The sequence below is a fragment of the Canis lupus genome, chromosome 5 (assembly GCF_003254725.2).
Source record: "Canis lupus dingo isolate Sandy chromosome 5, ASM325472v2, whole genome shotgun sequence".
Classification (NCBI taxonomy): Eukaryota; Metazoa; Chordata; class Mammalia; order Carnivora; family Canidae; genus Canis; species Canis lupus.
The window spans coordinates 53,829,737-53,850,053 of record NC_064247.1 but is presented as its reverse complement, the minus strand read 5'-3'; positions in this window follow the sequence as shown (position 1 = coordinate 53,850,053).

The window sequence follows — 20,317 nt, the reverse complement described above, 5'->3', positions numbered from 1 at the left end:
CGCATCAGGCTCCCCATGGAAAGTCTGCTTCTCCTTCTGCCTATGTCTCTGCTTCTCTCTCTGTGCCCCCCATGAATAAATAAATAAAAACAACTTTCTTTTGTTTTTAAGAACTTTCTAGGTTAGAGTTGGCAAAAAGAGAACATGTGTGAGACTTGGACAAATGAAGTAAAGCAGTGATCCTTCCTCTAGGAAAGTTATTATGGGCAGATGCAGAAATGCTTGGCAAATTCCACTTTGTACTATCTCTTTTCTCCTCCACACCCAGATCCCTGGCTATGGCCCTGTGGAGGTGGTAGATACCTAGAAGCAACAACTCCCCATGGACCTTTCCATGAGCTTTCTTCATGGTCTCCTTCAGTGACTACACATCCTTGGCTTTTCAGAGTTCCTGTAAGCTGTAATTTGTCCTCATAAGCTAGTGCTTCAGGACTAATAAGTGACTCTTGCCCAACTATAAACCAGACCTTCCCCTTCCCCAGTGCCTCCTATATTTGTGTAATATCTAATTTCTTTAATAATTTTCTTATTCCAGTAATCATCATAGTGGCTCTGACCAACCCAGGTGACCACATCTTTGCTCATAGGTCACTGTGCTGGTGAGGATCTTCTGATCACACTGTATAAAATTAGTAACCCCTCGGGCTCCAATACTCTTTACCCTCTCTTCCGTGCCTTACTTTTCTCTGTGGCCATCTGCTATGTGATATATTACTTGTACGTTTTTTGTTGTTTCTTTCTCCCAAACTAGAGTGCAAGTACCATTAGGGCATAGATTTTGCCTATTAGGCTGTATCCTCAGTGCCTAGCATAGTGCAAAATACCTTGTAGGTATGTTTTGTATGAATGAGTCTCTTACTTTCATCTTATGTTAAATAAAGTTTTATTAGAAAATAAGGTTCTATTGCTCAAAAAAATTTAAAAATAGCTCTATTGGACTCTGTTTCTAGAACTGGGAGTACAGAGATAAATAGTGACTACTGGCACATAGCAGATATTTAGTAAACATTTGTTTTATTAATATAAATGAATGAATGAATGAGTGAATGAATAAATAGATAACCTTTACCTAAAGGAGCTCATAGTATTCCTAGATGTTCGAAGATAGGACATTGAGGGGAAAAAAAAAGATACTAGAAGTTCAAAAAATATATTTTGACTAAACATCAAATGACTAAATGTCAACATCAATATCTTCTTAAAACATAATTTTACCATGACAGAAGAGGAACTTCTGAGAGAATATTTTGAATTTTATTATAAATTAATTATCCACTTACTAAAATTTCTAGTATCAAACTTTAAAAGTTTGGTAACAAAGGGTAGAAACAATAAATTCTCAGCACTTCTAGCTGTCCTATTTTTATATAAGCTTCTAAAAATTTTTATTTATTTATTTATTTTTAAAGATTTTATTTATTTGAGAGAGAGAATGCATGTGCACAAGCAGGGGGAGGGGAGGAGGGAGAGGGAGAATCTGACTTCCTACTGAACAAGGAGCCTGATGTGGGACTCAGTCCCAGAACCCTGGGATCATGACCTAAGCTGAAGGTGGTTGCTTAGCCAACTGAGCCACCTAACTGAGCCTGCTTCTAGAAACATCTTAGGTTCAAAAATTATAACATGCTTTTCCTAAAGCCATTTAGCTAAAGAATTCTTTCAGTAATCTTATAGAAGCAATGTGTTTCCCTTTATAACTACTTGAGAATTTGAAAAAGATATTAACAGCTTTACAAAAAAACATTGAATATGGCAGTATTTTACTCTTTTGATATCAGACATTACTGAAATATTAGATTGACTATCATACAAAGCACAATAGATTTTTTTACTAAGTTACTTCTAGAATGATAATATATGTTTGAAAAATAGTTAACCATATATTAAAAATTAATCCAGAAGACTTGCCCTGTTGGAATTATTACAGATATGATGTTGACCTATGCAGCCATGCAATCACTGGTCACACACCAGTGAGTGCCAGAAATGATATCAAAGGGGTCAAAACCCAAGGTCCAGCTGAAGCTGAAAGAAATATTTGGATCAAATTCTGAGACCAACGCTAAGCTTTGGTGCATTCCTAAATGATATCTTGCATTTTTGTATTTTCTGTATTCAAAAGTTTTTGCAAACTCTCATCTTCTCAGCAACACTGTTGGGGGGGATGGAGTATAGAAAGGGTAGCTCTCATTTAACCATTTCATGAATGAGAAACCTGAGGTTCAGAGACTTGAAGTCAGTTCTCAGCATGGCAGGAACTACCAGAACTGGTTCTTTTGACAGTACTTTCTGGGTTCTTTGTTCAGTGTCCTATGTTAGGGGGTCCCTCAATATTGTAAGCAGTGTTTCCTGAGAAGCAGAATTTAAGGCAGACTTGAGTGTGGGTAGTTCTTTGGGAAGGAACCTTAGGGACCACTTGGAGTGAAAGACTGAGGAGGGACACCAAAGCAAGGGTGCACCATTGAGTTCACTACTGCTTTGGACCACTAGCTCTTGACCCCATGAGACTTCTAAGGGGTGTTAGGGATTACACATCTGACACATTTAAACGCTGGATCAATGGCCGCACTGTGGGCTTCAGCTCCCAACTCCTGCTTTCTTTATTGCACATATGATGTACCCATGGCTTTCCATGGGCTCCCCAGGACAAGGCAGTAGAGAAGTTCATGGAACAGGAAGAAATATGGTGTTGAGGGCTGATTCTACAGCCAGAGCACCTGGGTCAGAGTTCTGGCACTGCTATCTGTATGCCCCTGAGCAAATTATTTAACTTCTCTGTGCCTGTTTCTCTACCTGGAAAATGGGATGAGAGGAACAGTCACTTTATCATAGGGTTTAGCTGGTTTAACGTGTGGAGAATGCTTAGACACATGGGAGATGCGTGGTGAGTGTTCACTGCCATGGCAGCAGCCAGATTGTATGGCTTCTGAAAGTCTAGGTTTAGGATCTGCCCTGAATGATGGAAGCAGTGTGCGGAGCAGCAGAGTGATGTAATCAGAGCATGATGTAGGATGATAGCTGCTGGCGTGTTTTGGATGTACTCAGAGGCCCCAGAACTGAAAGCAGGGGGCTTTAGTGGATGCTCAGCTATGAAGCTCTGACTGACAAATCCCACCATCACAGGTACAACCAACTCCTGACCATGTTCTCCTCAAGATCAACAGAGAAATAGGAAGAAGTTCCTGGCATTGCCTGTCTGGCCTCAGTCCCTGAGAACGTTGATGTCAAACGACAATGGTCTGGTGCTTTAGAGACTGGAAAATAGAAGGAAGCCTGCTGTTTACATTATTTGGTAGCTTGGCATGGTTGAAGGAACACAGGATTAGACTTTCAGATTTCTATTTATGCTCTGACTTCAGTGACCTTTGGCAAATTCTTGACTTCTCTGAGGTTTTTTTTTTTTAATTTTTATTTATGATAGTCACAGAGAGAGAGAGAGAGAGAGAGAGAGAGGCAGAGACACAGGCAGAGGGAGAAGCAGGCTCCATGCACCGGGAGCCCGATGTGGGATTCGATCCCCGGTCTCCAGGATCGCGCCCTGGGCCAAAGGCAGGCGCCAAACCGCTGCGCCACCCAGGGATCCCGACTTCTCTGAGTTCTAAGAGAGTCTACAAAATAAGGAGAATATGTCTACCCCATAGGATTTTTGAGAGTTAATTGTTGAGATGATGCTATACAGACCTTGGTACAATGTAGGGCTCTTAGTGGGCCTTCAATAAATAGAGTGTTTTTAAAGTGGATATTAATATGAGGATGACAATGTTAAGGATGATGATGATCTAGGGTTTTGTGAGGAATAAAAGGGATGAGACAGTACATCACTTAGCATGGTTTTTGGTATACAATAGGCTCTTAATATTGGTTTGCATCTGTCCTCCCCTCCCATTGGGCTGCTTGCCCTTTCTCTGGGGTCTCTGTTGGCCATGGCTTTCAACACTTACACACCCCACCTCTGGCTCACAGTCCAACGACCAAATGTGAATTTTTCATTGTTCCCTGGTTCTCTGGTGCCCGGGATGCCAGGTTTAGGGAGCCCCTTGGAGGGTTGCACAATAGCAACCCTCAGTGACTTGCACAATAGCAGCAGCAGTTTCTCATGGACCCAGGCCCATATGATCTCAGTGGGACCTGCCACCCCTGACCATTTCCCTGGCCTATTACAGGATAGTTCAGACAGGACCTGCTGTCTTGTAAGTTCTCTGCTAGAGCTATGCTCAGCCACCCACATCTCAGTCTGTCATTATACTTTGAGAATAAAGCCCATTTACTTTTTTTTTTTTATTAAGATTTTATTTGACAGAATGTGCACGAGTAAGAGAGAGAGAGCATGTTCATGCACTAGTTGGGGAGGGGGTGAGGGGAGGAGAAGGGGCAGAGGGAGAAGCAGATTCCCTGCTGGGCTGGGAGCTGATGTGGGGGTGTATCACAGGACTCTGAGACCATGACCTGAGCTGAAGGCAGATGCTTAATCGACTGAGCCATGCAGGCTTCCTAAATAAAGCCCATTTTCTATACAAAAACAAGGACTAGTTTAAAGTACCACTCTCTTAACTTTTGTGTACGGCTCTCTGTATTTTTAAAGTTCCTTCCCATAATTTGTTGTCTTTGTAAGCAGATTTATTTATTTGCAGTTACTAAACGCATACTCAATATTGGAATACACAGTTCTGTGTTAAAATAGCTGGTCCTCAAAAAAAAAAATCTTGCAAATTCACCCACCAGATTTTGATTGAGAAGTTAATTGGAATCAGCTGGAAAATGAGAGCACTATGGGTTTTAACGGTTTTGTTTTCACAGGCAACCAGCAAGGTTAGTTCAGGAAGTGCTCAGAGCACTAGACCTGTAGCCCTCAAAGGAAAATATTTGCTACATTTAGTTTTTCATTTGACAAATATTTATTGAGTGACTATGACATGTCAGGCATTGTTCTAGGTGCTAACAATAAAGGGGGAACAAATAGACAAAAATTCTTGCCTTCATGGAGGGCATCCTAGCAGGAGAGAGGCAGAAATGAAACAAATAAGTAAAATGTAGATGTTGAATAGTAATAAAGCATTGAGAAAAAAATTAAGGAAGTAGGGGTTGTAAACTGCTGGGATTGGCATTGTGGGCCCTTGGGGCTGGCCATGGTGTTAATGAGAGGCTTGAAGTGTGCCAAGCACTCTTCTAGACATCGTAGATAAGTAGATGAATATGGCACAATGGGAATGTGGCAGGATCGGTGGGCTCCCACCAAAATGTACCCAGTGCAACGTGAGCAGACGTGGCTGGAATCACACCCAAGACTGCCTTCCTCCGGTCTAGCATGTCAAATACCAGAGACACCTTGGAAAGCAGGTAGAGCCAAGGGCAGCCTGAGTCCTTGAGTGACCACAGGGAGGCGAGCTGCCCACTGACCCGGGATACCTTCTCTGGACTTTTAAGTGAGAAACAAAGAAAAAAAACTTCTATCTTGCTAGTGCCATTCTATTTTGGGGTCTAGACACTACAGCAGCTTAACACTAGTTTAGGGAGCACTTAAGTAATGTATCTCTAATCTTTTTTTTTTTTTTTTTTTTTATGACAGTCACACACACACAGAGAGAGAGAGGCAGAGACACAGGCAGAGGGAGAAGCAGGCTCCATGCACCGGGAGCCCGATGTAGGATTCGATCCCGGGTCTCCAGGATCCCGCCCTGGGCCAAAGGCAGGCACCAAACCGCTGCGCCACCCAGGGATCCCAAGTAATGTATCTCTAAAAGGAAGTAACATTCTTCCATTCATTTATGTGGCTGATGATTAGGTTTTAATCACATGGAAAAAAAAGCTCCAGTAGCAGAGAAAAGGAATGTTTAATTCTTTCAGCAGTGGGTGGGTCAAGTCGGGAAAGGTATGACAAAGGAGACAATATTTGAGCTGAAAAAGAATGAACAAGAATCAAGAATTCACTTTGGGGCAGAAAAGGGGAAAGGGTACTCTGAACTGAAGCCACAACTTGAATAAAACCCCCAGAGGCATAAAAGTGCCTATTTTGTGTGTTCTCTTGTGTGTGTTAACTCCCTGTAATCCTGAAGAGAGGAAAGAAAAATGGCATAGTCCTAAACTGTTATTCTAATTCTCCCGCTTTGATTTTATATTTTTGTACGTGGGAAACATGATGTAGTAAAAAAAAAAAAAAAAAAAAAAAGCAGTGTCTATGTTTGAAAGCTAAACATAGCTTTCATTAAGGTTTCCGAAGATTTCAAAGATAGCCTTCACAAGGCTGTAAAAAATGCTTGATTCTTTTCAAAAATGTCTGAGTGTTCTCGGTTATGGGGGTTTTAGACAGTAGGTTCAACTATAAATCCACTTCTCTAAACCCTGAATTTAATCAGAGCTGAGATGATTTCTAAAAATAGTTGTGAAATACAGTTGCAAAAATACAATTAAAATGGCTATAAGGATCACATTTTTTTTTTTTTTGGCAGAGACACAAAGGAATAGGACCCTCCTCTAGCTGTCACACAGCATAAATTATATTAGTACATATTAGAGACCGCATATCCCATGTATAGCACAGGCTGCCTGTTTCCTGTTTGTTTGGGGCGACCACGCCCTGCACTCTATCGCCAAACTGTGTGTCCAGCACAATGATAAGAGTTTCAGGGACTGGCAAGCCAGGTGCTGTGTATCCTTGTTTTATGGGTGAGGAAACTGAGGCACAGGAGTTGAATACTTGCTCAAGGCTGTGTGATCACTGAGTTCTACAGAAATTGGACGAGGTCTATTTGACTCCAAAGCTCACTTTATTAACAACAACATTCCTTCTTTGCTTCTCTTTCACATTTATTTTTCATTTCCAGGGTATGTTTTTAAACTTTGTTCAGGTTTTGGAGATATCAGACTATTATTTGGGGGATTATGTGTTTAATCATCGTGTTTTCAAAACATCCATCAACAACAAGTACTCTTTTTCAGTTCTGCCTTCTGGGGCCACGTCGACCTTTCCCCGAGCCATGACTTGAATATAGCAGCGCGTCTCAAGTGCTTCTCTGCACAGGGCAATTTCCTTTGGCCCAGAATTACCTTACTGGGTCACAGGACACCCAGATTATGCAGGATTTCAAGGCATCCATATATCTGCATAAATCTCCCTTAAATCTCTGGGTAGAACAAGGTCAACTCAGTCTTAATTTTCTCTCTAATTTTTGGGTTGAGTAGTTATGCTTTGATATCCATTGTCAGGAAACTGGGGGGGGGGGGGAATGCCTCAACAGTTTGTGTTCTCTCTCAGGGTTGGAAAGTGATAAGGAGAGGCTCAACCCTGTGTCTAATGACATATTTATTCTCCTTTATTTTATCATCACCACAAGCCTAAGAGGCAAATAGTATTATTTCCATTTTTTACAGATGAGGAGTTCTGAGACTCAGACTTGTCCACAATTATCCAGATCATGGGTGCTAATTCTGAAATTCAAACTGAAGCCTGTCGGATCCTGTAGTCCAATGTCTTCTTACAACTTGATGCTTGAATGATTAAAATGAATTGTTCTATTTAAACCAATTCCTGTAGCCTGTTGTTTTCCAAACTCTGGGGTCATGAAATTAATTTTTATGAACTGCTATTTGTATTAAAAATAATAGAATATAAATATGACCGTGTGTTCCATACAATCAGGACAAGCATTGTTTTGTAAAACTTCGGTTTCAGTTCTGTATATGTACATGTATTCACTTGTACCTGGTCATGTGTGGCCTGGCTGGCCTCGTAAAAATATTTTATCTTGTGCTGCAGTCAAGAGTTCTCTGTTTCCTCCTACCTTCCACCCCCTTGTGGTCTGGTCCAGACACTAACTGTCCTGTAGACTTCTCAGGTTCTCAGGTTCAAAACAGATCTTCCTCATTCCTTTGCAGCCCTGCTCCTCTGCCAGGGGTTCTTTGTCCCAAGTAGGGGGTCATGATCCATCCCATCATGGTCATCCTTGACAAACTGCTGCTTTCTCAACTATCATATCTAATCCAATTTTTGGTTATATCAAATTTAGTTACAAACTAAATCTCAAAATCCCCTTTCACTCCATCCTCCCCTGGTGTTGACTTTGGAGGCAAGTGTGCAACTCAAAGTAGGCTCCATGCTCAGTGTGGAGCCCAACACGGGGCTTGAACTCATGACCCTGAGATCAAGATCTGAGCTGAGACCAAGAGCCAGATGCCTAACGGACTGAGCCCCCCAGGCATGACTAGTGTGCAGTTTAATCCAAACTCATATCCTGGGCAGCTAGATACCCTGCTACCCATCCTTTTCCCCCCTTTTCATGCTTCGAGAATTTATCCCTTGGATTGTTCACTTATTATTGAAGAATTCTTTTCTGTTTTTATTTAATATGGATTGAGCAGACAGCACATCGGAGCATATTACCCCCCTGTTAAAAATCCTTCCATGGACCTTGTATAGAGCAGAGGCTCCACAGAGGGGTGTGTGGGTGTGAGTCTCTCAGAAGGCGCTCAAGGGAATGCTTTGCAGTGTAGGAAGAAAATAGTACTTTCATTCAATCTATGAGGAGAGAAATAAACATACAATTTATAAAGATATAAATACATGTTATAGGCATGGACTTATTTCTCTTTTCTGTACAGAGAGGATGCTACAATCAGCGTGTTTGTCCCTCTAGCATGGACCAGTGTCTGCGGGCTCCTTAGCTTTCCATGCAAAGCCCATTGCAATCTGGTACTGATGTTACTTACCAGATTCGTGTCTGGTTGTTCCCCACTCCTTCCTCCCTCCATTTGCCCTCTCTGCTCCAGCTATAATAAGTTAGTAGATTTTCTAGATTTGGAGACGTATTTTTTTCACATTCTAACATTTCTGAGATGCATTTTGTAGTTCTTGTTAAAATAAATTTGCTGGTGGCCACTTAGCAAAGGCAGTCAGTGATAAAGTGGTCCTTGCCTCCGTGTGTGTGTGTGTGTGTGTGTGTGTGTGAGAGAGAGAGAGAGAGAGAGAGAGAGAGAGAGAACGAACACAGCCCCACATCCATTCTATCAACTTCTCCTGTTTTTGAAAAACTTATCATTCAAGGACCAACTCCTATCTGTCAAAGGCTTTCAGCCACTTTTCTGTATGTTCTGAAAAACCATTTCATTGCGGTGGGATATAAAATGAGTAAAAGAATATTAAAAAACACTGGCAATAGTCATCTATGGAAGGTAGAATTGGAGGTGATTATGTTTTCTTTATACCCTCTTATATTCAGATGTTGTGTAGTGCTTTTTACCATGTACTCTTTATTAGGACACATTTCATTCACACAGAAGAACATTATCATGCACATATCCATACGAAGAATAAAAAAATAACTGCTCATGTGCCCAAGCTTCAGTTGAAGAAATAAAAGGTTCTGGATGCTTTTGAAGCCTCCTCACCCCCACACCGTATGCTCTTCTTCAGTTGTGGCCTTCCTTTCTGCACGGATAACCATATCTGATTACTCAGATTTGTGTTCATTATTATGTTGCTTTTCATTCTGGCTTATTACGCTTGTTTGCATCCCCAACAACATATTGTGAACATTTCTATATTTATAATACAGGTGTCATACTGTGTGTGGTACTCTGCAACTTGGTTGTTTCACTCAAGTGTTATGTCTTTGAAATTTATCCACAATGGATGCATGAAGCTGTAGTTCATTCCTCTTCACTGCTGCCTGGTGTTCTATAGTGGGAATTCCTACTCCAATGTATCCATTTTCTGTTGACAAACACATGGGGTATTTCAAGTTGTTTTTTTTATTACCTACAATGCTGTCATGATCCTTGAGAGCATCTCTGTTGCACACATTCAAGAATTGCTCGAGGCTGTGCCCTGGGAGAGAAGTTGCCAGGTCCCTGGGTATGTGTATCTCCACCTTGCCAAGATTATGCTCGATTCTTTCCTTGCGTGATTATACCAATTTCCAGTGTATGAAAATTCCTCTGCTCTGCACTAGCCAACTTTTAATATTGTGCTGCTTGAAATTTTTACCCATCTGTGAGTACAGAATAGTTACTTTGGCTTTAGTTAACATTTTTCTGTTCACTAATGAGGATGGACATTTTTATATATTTATAGACCATTTGTGTTCTTCTGTTTATTTTTTATGTGAAAGGTCTGTTCATGTCTTTTGCTCACTGTTTGTTTATTAGGTTACTTATTTCTTTATTGGTTAAGAGAGAATTCTTTAATATATTTGGATAATAATGCTCTGTAAGTTTTTTTTATACGGCAAACTTCTTAGTTCCTGACTTGTTTTTCCACTTTTTTTTTTTTACAAGCATTTTGACAGAGGCTTTTAATTTTAATGTAGTCACGTTATCAATTGTGTGTGTGTGCACAAGTGTATGTGTGTGTGCACATGTGCATGTACGTGTGTGATCAGGGCCTCTTGGCTTGTTATGGACTCTTTCCCTATACCGAGATTATAAAGACCTTCTTCTATAATCTCCTTTAAATTTTTAAAGATTTACTTTTCATATGGAAGTACTGAATCCACTTGAATAGATTGTTACATATGGTGTGAGGTAGTATCAGTTTCATATTTTTCCCCATAATGGATCCCTAATATTCCTGACACCATTTGCTAAACAGCTCCTCTTTCCCTCATATCTATAGTGCTACTTCTGCTATGAACCAAAATTCCAGATATTCAAAGTAGAATGACTCTCAATTCTCTCATGCAGATCCATTTGTCTGTCCTTGGGCCAATACATGAGACTGTCTAGTGACTTTATAAGCATTCTGGTAGAGCCAAAGCTCATTCAAGACAGGTGCAAATCTTTTCAAATTTTACAGGAAGGATCTTGTTGGGATTTGGGTTGAAATAATTTGATTCTATAGATTGCTTTTGGGAAAATGATGTCATTATGATATTGGATCTTCCCATCCATGCACTCAGTAACATTTGTATTGTTTTTTTTTTTTTTGGACATTCTTTTGAATTTTTTTAGATTTTCTCCATGGAATTTTGGTACAGCTTCTGTTATATTTCTCAAATATATAGCTATATATATCATAGATATGACATATAAAATATTTGTATATGCATTTTGTGACTGAATACTATCTTTTAGAAAGCTATTCCACGTGTTTCCTCAATTTAAATATGCAATTGGCTTTTGTGTATTCATATTTTCTCCAATTATCTTGCTTTGTTATTAATGATAATAATTTGCATTTTTAAAGTTTTTGATAGAATTATCACATCTATGAGTATTTCCTATTATTATTCTCTTTATTTCTTTATCTTGACTTATTATGTAGGCTAAGACAAATATTGAAGAGGAAATCATCTTATTCTTGTCTCAAAGGAAATGCTTACCACATTTTACCTTTAAATATGCTTTACTGTAGATTTTTGATAGTTGCCCTTTAGCAGTAAAGTGTTCCTTTCCACTCCTAGTTTTATAAGAATTTTTAATTGTAAATTTTTAAAGTTTATTGAACATTTAAAAAATCTAACAAGAAGAGTGTGAGATTTTTTATTTATTAATAAAGGGAATTATGCCAGAAATTTTTTAAAATGCTAAACTAAACTTTCATTCCTGAGATTAATAAAAAAAAATCATCGAATTGCTTTATATTTTTTACTCATCAATGAAACAAATTTGAAAATATGGAGTTTGGAATATTTAAATCTCCATGAGTGACAACAGCCCTCCTGTAATTTTAATTTTTTTATACCAACTTTGTCTGGATTTGGCATTGAGATTATACTGAGCTCATAAAACTAGTTGGGGGGTATTTATTCTGTTCTCTAAAAGTATTTGTATTATACTGGAATTATCTGTTCCTTGTGAGTTTGGTAGAATTCACTTGTAAAACCATCCATCTGAGCCTGAAATTTTCTTTCTGGGAAGATTTAAAACCAGTCTTCAATTTCTTTAATGAATACTTGGGCTTTTTATTTCATTTTGAGTCAGACAAAATGAATGACCCCCTAAGAAATATAATAAAACTAGGAGAAGGTTAATATTTAGTATTTCATAATTCAATTAAGGGAAGGAAATCTGTGAGTATTATCAAATAGGAAATGCAAATACAATTCTACTATTCTCAGGTGCTTCTAAAAATTATACCATCAACCATAAAGGTACAAATGAGGTCAAGATGTGGAGCAAGTGTTACAAAAACTGAGTCACTATGCTATGTAAACTTCTCGTGTCCAAAAATGACTCAGAAGAATGGATGCTGAATGTATAGAAGACATAGGGAAATTCACTGATATAAAAAAATGGTTTTTAGGGTGGGGACACATATAGGCTCTTATGGGTAGATAATTTTTATAGGTGTTTATTTAATGTAATATATCTTTTGTTTTTATCCTCCCCTTATAATACTTATGATCCCCCTAATTATACTAATATTAGTAGTCGGTCTGAAAAGCCATGAGTTCTTGGAATCAAGGAAATAATGTCTTTATTATTCATGGAAATGCCTTACTTTTCATATGTATACTTCCCAGTAGTGGTGTCCCCTCTTCATTTTTTAAAGACCATTCAAATCCAACATCTCGTCTGACAACTTTCTGGATATTCTCTCTGTATACATAAAATGAAGCCTATCGATAAGAATGAAAATAAACGCCAACAGAAATTTCTGTTGTGAGGTTTTGAATCCTTCTTTCCTAGGAGGCTGTGAACTCCTCAGAGGGGCCCAATCCCTTCCATGTACCTGGTCCATAAGGCTATATCTTACCCATCACAGGCAATTATTTTTCAGTCTTTTATTAGAATGCTTATTAGAATATTTTATTTTTTATTAGAATAAACTATACTTGTGGTGATCTCCCACTTCCCTGATTCTTTTTTAGTTTATCTGGATGTAATCAGAGACCCACAGCAGAAATGAAACTGAGTGTCAAATCTTAGCAGACCATTATCTTTCTGTTTTTAAATCCCTCATTATCTGGCTATTCAGTTTGGTAGCTGAAGACGCAGGAGGGGAGAATGGCAGGCGTTTCTATTGCTCTGATTTTCACTCTGGGCAAGGTCTCACTTATTCTTGTGTCTGGTCTGATGCTGTTGGATTTGATCCCCACGGGTCCAGTAACCAGACCTGTGGTGTAATCTTACACCTAATTAGACAATCACGCGGCCAGGCCTGGCCCCTGCCATTTGAGGAGCGATTTATTTTTCTTTGCTGTGCTCAGGAAAGTAAAGACTGCAAAGTCATCATAGAAGTCAAACTACTCCTTCCCCTGTGCCAGTCACGTCCTCGCACCCCCTGCCACTGGTGACACTTCTCTCTAGTGGCTCTGCAGTAGATGAAGGTGGGTAGAAGGGTGGTCTTCCAGGGTGGCATTCTGAGGGAACCAGGACCATACCTCTGTCTTCTGCTGAGCTTCCTCAGCACGGGTCTGATCTCATCATTCTCCCATGGAAAACCAAAAGGTAACTCCACAGGACATTCTACTTGTGTAGTCACCCCTCAGGGTCTAACCTCACCTCTTGGGCTATGCCTCTGTGGGGGAAATGCCATGCAACTGGAAAACTGTATAGTTTTTCAAACATAGCACTCCATTTCCAGGACCCTACTTTGAGCATAGCATTTGAGCATGGCGTTTTTCAGTCTGGAATGCTCTCTCTCTGCATCCCCCTGCCACACACGCACACACTCTATCTTATTTAGGTAGTCAGCTCAGTAGGACTCTTTAAATTCTGTGTCTCCTCCACCTGGAAGTCTTCCATGACTCCCCAGTCTGGGATAAGTTCCATTCTTCTTTATTCCCACTTGTCTTTTTGTTCCATTACCTAAGCACTTGGATCACATTTTATTGTAATTGTTGGTTTACGGGTCTTCTCTTCCCAGCAGAGTATAAAATCTTGGAAGCAAAAGTGAAAATGCTGTCAATGTGACTAACACAGAGTACCTGGCACAGAGTAGGTCCTAGGTAAATATTCATAATAAATAAATTGATTGGTCAAAGAGGGGTTAAAGGGATCCCAGATATTATATTAAATATACTTGAATTAAAAAGGAATGAATAAAATTATTATATATCAAGAGCAAAAAAAAAAAAAAAAAACAACCCAAAAAGATGCAGAAATAGGGCCAAGGAGAAGCCAGGCATAAGTGTTAGATGCATGGGGAGGTACACTGACCAAGGTCAACCAGGGTGATTTTGAGGAGACACCATGACTGGAGCCATTTGGTCTGCAGGCTGACCCCAGGACCCAGATCCATTTTAGTGAGAAATAATGGAATGACAACATTATATCCTGCAAGAAGTGCAAATACTGGATAGAAAAGGAATGCACTTGAAAGGGAGCAAGTTGATGCATAAAGTTGTCTTCACAACTAAGGAGCCCTGACTGGGAGGGCTCTCACTAAGGATGTGGGATGGGGTGGAAGGCTATCTGTCAGGGGGTCTGGGGCATCAGAACTGCAGTTTGTTGGACATTGGAGATGCACAGGGTGAATTTTGGGAAGGGAAATTTGGCAGAGAACTCAGAGTAGGTAGAGAATAAGGTTGTCTTTTGGGAGCAGGGGGGGCCACCCCCAGGAGGATCCTGTTTAGAGAGCAAGGACTGGAATGGGACCACCACACAGACATGGAATCATTTCTAAGACCCCTTTTCTCGACTCTCCCCCAGGCTAGCATGGCCCGGGAAGCTCTCAATAAACACTGGTCCTTAGTGTGCCAGTCACTGGGATAAGAGTTTTAGATGCATTAATCTGTTCATTCTCATGATATTTTGAAGTTTGCCTTACTAGAATGTCCATTTTACAGATGATGAATCAGAAATTTAGGAAGGATAAGCTACCTGTCCCAAATCACACAATAAGAATGCTGGAGCCAGGATCTGAAAGCAGGTCTACAGGTGCCAAGGCCTGTGCATTTTAGCGTTGCTTTCTGCCTCCTTCCCACGGGGTCACAGCATACTTTGTTTTGAGCCTCTCTGATAACACTCTAACTTCCAAATGACCGCTTTAAAAAGACACATATTTTCCCATGCCCTGCTCCTCTGTCTGCAGCCAGGTCATGCTCGATCCTGGAGGTGCCTGTTGACTGCTCCCAACCAGTGCTGCCAAGAGGCATTACCAAAATGTGAAATGACTTTCTTTTGGAGGAAAAAAAAACATGAGTAATAATAACTGGACTCCAAAAGCAACAATTTGGACTATTTTTTGTTCTTGAAGAAATGTTAAGCTTGAAAGGGCAAGGCTCTTATATTGCTGTTTGAAGTTCAGACTCCTCTTCAGCCTTTCAAACTTTAAAGCGTGAGACTAGCATTTAAACATGTAGGATGTATAGTGTCCGTGTCACCCTGGGAGGATGGAATGCCAGAAAGTGCAAAGTAAGGGGGAAGTCCAGCTCCATTTTGCTGGTTACACTGATGCTTTAGTTTCCCCAGCTGCCAGGGTCTTCAAGTTTCTCAAGGGAAGCAGGAAATTTTACTACAAATTTAATTTATTTCACTGTAATTTTAAAATCCATGGTTGTTCATCGAGGTGGGCTGGGTCCACCGGAACTACTTGCTTGCACAGGGAACTTGGTCAAGATCCTTATTTTTGCTGGGCCTCAATGGCTCCTTCTGCTAAAAGGAGACAGTGGTACCCATGCCACTGGGCCACTTAGGAGGGGCATAAAAGATGAGGAATATAAAGGCTCTTTAAATTGTGAAGGGCCCTTTAAATGTAGGGGATTATTATTACACATTTTTCTAAGCTATGTTTTCTATTAAGGATGTGGTTTTGGCACACAGAGATGGAAGCCAAGGACATTCATTCACTCAAATATCCATTGTCATCTACTATATATTGCTCATCACCATATCGGAAGAGCCTAACACAATGACTAAGAGCAATGCTGAGCCTTTCCTTATGGGGCTGGAATCTGGCTGGAGATGCAATTCATTTTGCTGGAGAAGTGTATAGTAAAGAAAATCCTGAATCATTGGAAATATATAGGAGGATGCAGAAATGTCTTCCTATTCAGATTTGGGGAGTAGGACATGCTTTGTATCATGGTGCTGTCATGGGCTGTTCTGGACATATCTTCTGCAAACTCATATATTGAAGTACTAACCCCTAGTATCTCAGAATGTGAATGTATTTTAACAGTAATTAAGTTACAATTAAGTCACATGGGCATGTCTTAATCCAATATGACCGGTATCTTCAAACAAAGATTAGGACAGACATGCACAAGCACAAAGGAAAGACCATGAGAAATCAGAGGGTGAAGATGCCCACCTGTGAGCCAGGTTGAGAAGGCTATGGAAAAACAGCCCTATGGATTCCTCGATCTCGGGCTAAAAGATCTTAGCCTCCAGAACAGTGAGAAGATTAATCGCTACAGTTTAAGCCCCCTAGTTAGTGATACTTTGTTATGGCAAACTTAGCAATGTAGGCACCAAAGTAGACAAGAAATATTTTTGGAGTGAATGAACAAGTAAATGAAAATGATATTTAGCTGAGATCTGGTCCATGGGTAGCAGCCTAGGCAGAGTAAGGATGTGTATGAGAAGAGGAAGGGGATGGCCAGAATATTCCAGGCAAAGACAGTGGTAACTGGAAGGCATGGAGGCTTGTGAGAACAAACTGTGTTCAGCACAGCTATAGCATAGAGGTCACAGTGGGTTGGCAGGGGAGGAGGTGTGGGGACATTAGGGACAGGATCAAGCTGGGCCATAGAAGCCAGGCCATGGGGTGACTCAAATACGTCCAAGGGCCCTTACTGCCCCTCCCCCCGGTAAGATGAAATCACACATCTTATGGGTATGTTGTATGTTATGTAACATAAAATTCACTGAGGACTATTGTTCTAACTACCATGAGCTGGACACATGAACCCATGGGTTCTATTGTGATCTTCATTTTACAGGTGGGGAAGCAGAGATTCACCCAGATTGAATAATTTCCCTGAGAACAAATGGCTTGCAGGTAACAGAGCAGGATTCAGACTCACTTAGAGTATGGGTGTGCCAGTGTAACTGTTAAACCTCTTTAGGATGTACCCAGCTCTGGCTAGGGCACCTTTCACTGGGACACTAAGAGGCCTTGGTCCTCAGAGTTTGGGGTAGGAGGTTGTCAAGAGTGAAGGAAGGCATGTTCTATGTGCTTCATGGGGTGTGTACATGTGTGTGCATGCAGATGCATGCAGACTTGTAGCTGTTTTGCGCGAGAAGAATCTTCTGTGGACAGCAGGGCTGGACATGAATCTTCACACTGGGGTCCCTAGGTTCTGTCAGGGAGAAGATGCCATGCCCCAGGCAAACTGCACAATGGCTGGAAAGTCCATTGTAATCTGGGTCAAGATTGCTTAAATGTCAGCAGGAATGTGTTTCCTTACCTCTGCCCTTCTCCATGTGGAGGGCCTCCACCAGCAAGACTCCCCTGGCCACTCTCCTCACTCCTCCCTTCCCTTCATGCAAGGGAGGATCTCCCTCAGATGAGGGGTGTGGCAGTCTGTCTGACAGTAGCCATGCCTAGGCAGTCTGTCTTGCTCCAGTTTCCAGCACCTTCTGTGCCAGGAGGATGGACTAAATTTCAGGCTGAAGTACCATTGACTTCTTACCTACTGACCATACCTCAAGCCGTATTCTCTGATGTAGCTTTTATCAGCACAGAAGTGGATGTTTTTCTCTATATCTGCCTGGCTGTGGTGTTTATGTCAGCTGGCTCTGAAGTATGGGAAGAAAGACACATTTTGCCAATCCCTTTAAGCTCTGATGAACTGGATTAAAAATAAGGATGTGCTTGGGACGCCTGAGTGGCTCAGTGGTGGAGTGTCTGCCTTTGTCTCAGGTTGTGATCCCACATCAGGCTCCCTGCATGGAGCCTGCTTCTCCCTCTGCCTCTCTCTCTCTCTCTCTCTCATGAATAAATAAATAAAATCTTTAAAAAAATAAGGATGTGTTTAATATGGATGGAGGGTACTCAAGCAATGAAGGGCAGAGATGCTCTAGTTAATCCCCCACCTGTGCATTTCTTGCTCCCTCCTTACATTTTCCAGAGTTTTCCTCACCACCCAATGAGAGTGGGGATCTTAAAAGGCATTTGTCCTGTGAGTCACTTGCAGATTTATTTTCAGTTATTTTCTCTGTGAAATATTTTTGATACCTTTGTATTGAGAATGCTGATGATAGAATAGATGACACACTGAGCATCCTGTAAAACAGACACATGTACATGTGCTGTGAGAAGGACTGGGGAGGGAAGGTATCCCTATTATCCATTGCCCCATAATAATGGTCTGTAACAAACAGCCACAAGCATTTATCAATCAGGAGCTAGCGGGGGATCAGCTAGGCCGCTCTGCTCACCTTGCCTGGGTTTGTTTGCATGTCTGGGCATTGACTGGCTGTTGGCTGGCCCAGCATGGCCTCAATGGGGGTGAACTGCGGTGACTCTGCCTTGCTCTGTATGCCCCTTATTCTTCAGCAGACTAGTGTGTACATGGCCTGAGGACCATGGGAGAAGTGCAGTGAGTAAGAAAAAACATGTAGGGCCTCTGTGGTCTGGGCTCAGAACTGGCACACCGTCCCTTCAAGCCGATCATATTAGCCACAGTGAGTCACATGGGGTGCGGAAAGTCTTCTGCCCTAATGAGTGAAACTCCTAAGTCCAAAATGGTAGGGAGGAGCAAGAAAAGGTGGAGCATTAATTCCAACGGTTTAGCACAACAGGGGAGAGAAGAAATCATGGTAAAGGACATGCCTCCCGTGACACTCTCACCATCAGGGTGACCTGGACAGAAAAGCGCAGACCACTGGCCAGGGCTGCTTACAGCTAGATGCCTAGTTTGGCTCTGCCAGCAGAGTCTGGCTGCTGTCCACTCTGATTGCTCAGTGCCTGTGCTGTTCTGGTTGTTGGACCTTTCAAATATCACCCTTGCCCATATCCATCCACTAACCAAATCTTAGGACTTTTTAATTCTTCAGTCCATAGGTTCAGGGAGGTCTTTCTTTCTTTTCTTTCTTCCTTCCTTTCTTTTATAGCATGGTTTCCTACAACCTTCTGACATCTCTCCCTCTCCTCGGTCTGGTCTCTACTAGTCTTACACTATGACCAGAGTTGTCTCTCTCATACCTCCTCTACTTCAGATTTTCCCTGGATTTCTGTACTTCATCTATTACCTGTGCATCTGCAGCCTCATCTCCAGGGACTGAGATCATTACAGTTGTTTCAAACCACCTGACCTTTTGTCAGACTGGACCCTCTGCTCAGAAGCCTGACCCAGACTCCTCCCTTTTCCATCTCAGCCCGTGTGTCCTTCAGGATGTGTGGAGTAGGCACCCCTTCCTCCAGGAAGCCTACCTTCCCTTCTCCCAAGCTAGATAGAATGAGGCTTGTTCCCTGTGCTGCTATAGCCATTGGTGCTTCCTTTAGGATTTACCATGCCTATGACACCGGTCTCTTTACAGGTCTGCCTCTCACTCCACACTTCCACTTCTGGTGGGGTGGGACTCAGTCTTCTCTGGGTTCACATCCACAGTATCCCCGACAGAGCCTGACACTATAGGTACTCACTAGATTCATTGGTTTCAATGAAAATAGGTATTCATACAATTCAGTGTGTATACAGTGCGTGTGTACACACGCACACATACACACTTGCACCCTTCTCCCCACTCCCCAACCCCAACTATCTCTCTCTGATGTATCACAAACACACACATACCCAAAGGGTTCATGTGGGGTACTAAGTAAAGTAATTGAAAACTTCTGCTTTGATGTTTTTTATTTCAGGAAGCTACTTGAACAGAGGGTAATTATTGCTGTTAATAGCAATAATTTCCCCATAATCTGGTTACATGTCCTATTTCATTTTAACGATCAGAGCAGCTGTCTTTAAACAAGTCTGGACGGGCCTCCGGGGACAGAGCTTCCTGAGGCATATTCTCCTTGGTCTAATTATTCCACTGCTGGAACATGTCTGAGAAGCTGAAGGTGGGGGGCACAATCTTCCCCCCCACCAGTCTTCTAGAACTTTCTGGTGCTTTTCCACGGCAACTCCACTGTGCCACAGAAGGAGAGGCAGATAGGATTTCTGACCTCATCATCTTAGGAGCAATGAGATGCTTTCTGGAGGCAGGGCCCCAAATCAAAGGGAGTACGTCTCCTTTTTTCTTAATCAGTAGCTGATAACATGGAAACCACCAACTATATCAATGCCTTGCAGCCTCTCTCATCTTTCTTTCCTCTCTAAAACTTGCTTTAAAGGAGGATATGGGTTGCTTCAGATGGTTTCACTTTAAACCAAAACACGGGATTCTGTGCCTTGTGCATTTGCTATACATTTTCTAAATCGATAGCTGATAGCCACGGGCTCCCTGGTTCTGGGGATCCCAGGGGTGTGCATGCTCCCCCGGGGTTTCT